The sequence below is a fragment of the Mytilus californianus genome, unplaced genomic scaffold (genome assembly GCF_021869535.1).
Source record: "Mytilus californianus isolate M0D057914Y unplaced genomic scaffold, xbMytCali1.0.p SCAF_13, whole genome shotgun sequence".
NCBI lineage: Eukaryota > Metazoa > Mollusca > Bivalvia > Mytilida > Mytilidae > Mytilus > Mytilus californianus.
In genome coordinates, this window is record NW_026262615.1 from 31,420,795 (window position 1) to 31,422,487 (window position 1,693).

Below are 1,693 nucleotides of genomic sequence, written 5' to 3' on the forward strand. Positions count from 1 at the left end.
TATATGTTATATTACTCTGTACGATGATACAAAAAACATCCAGCCAACACAATGTTGGTGATTTAAATGGCTGTCTTTTTATTGTTCCATTTACCAGTTTATTGAATTTCAATTGTGTACATGTACGTGTTTTGGGCTTACAGATCAAAGAGATTTTTTAAAGAGTCAAATAATCGTGATTACGAAGACACTAGACAGGTACATTTTTCAAAGACAATATATGAAGACCTGAACAATACAAGAAATAAGAACACAACAACTGCATCAACCAAGACGTGTGCCCTTGATGAATCAAGCTCACCAGTATATGAAGACATAAATGAATCAGAAAAACCGGGAAATATTACATCGAAATAATAAACTGTCCAGAGAGATATTATCTATCGAATATTAAATATTTTCCGTCGTCTGAAATGAAGCTGAATATATTGTTACATATTGCACAGATATATGATTCAATCAAAGTTTGAACGAACGCAAACACTGTTATTTATATCACTTTGAATATAGTCAAATTAAAAAATTCAGACTATTGTGTATTCGTTTAACCTTTACCTGAATGTCATTTATCATCATATAATTGTGTACTGTTGTTTGTCTTTTGCTCAGTTTTTCTTTTTTGCCAAGGCGTTGTCAGTTTATTTTTGACTTATGCGTTTGAATGCCCCTTTGGCATCTTTCGCCTCTCTTATATAAGATTCTCAAAGTATTGATAGAAAAGAGTATGTATAAAAAAGCGAATAGCAGTTTCAAAAGGATGGACGAAAGAGACAAAATAGAAGAATATGATTTTTAGTTCATCTGGCCGAATTTAACTAAACTTTGTCATAATGATTAATTATTAGGGAAACTAGTTTTAGATTATAATGTTTCAAATGACCCTGCCTGTCAACCAAGATGGCCGACATGGCTAAAAATAGAATATAGGGGGGGAATGCAAGTTTACTTTTTTTTACTGTTAGCAGGTAATTGAGTTCAATTTCGTCCAAATAAGCTTAAAAAAACTTCGCCGGTGTACTGTTGGATTGTAAGCCAAAATTCCAACCTTATTTGAATCTGTACGCATACATCCTTAGTTTTACCTGTAGTGCATATGGGTTCGGTATGTGTTCAGCATTTTGGTCAGCATTGTTCATTTAGCAAAACCAAAAGGATGTCAATTTAAAAAGTGAAACAAGGGAGCCAGCAGGAAATTCTATTTATTTGACTGATCTGCGCCACAAAAAATCACTCTCATACATGTAAAACGATGAATTACATAATTATCTCTTTAATCTTTTACATGAAACCAAACAGACTTTTAAATATCTTCATTATACAGTTGCACGTGCGTGGCTCTGTATCTGTATTTATAGTTATGTAATATCTGGTTATATGATCGTTGGCAGTCTCAGAGGTTATTTGGATGGATAATTGTCAAAAATTGGCACAAAAAGCAGATATATTTAAAGGTGTCCACGTATTTTTAATTGTTTCTGTAGGACTTTTTGTAATTTGGATATACATTTAAGTTTGTTATAATCAAATATGAGGATTTAGGTTAAATCGGTGAACCTGAATTTGACAGCTAATGTCCTTTTAAGATTTGAAACAAAAAACAGGTCTATTCTTTTATTTTAACACCTGTTTATTTGTAATTGAAGATCTAAACAGGCGCTAGATATGTATACCTAGTTACATAGATAAAAAAAAA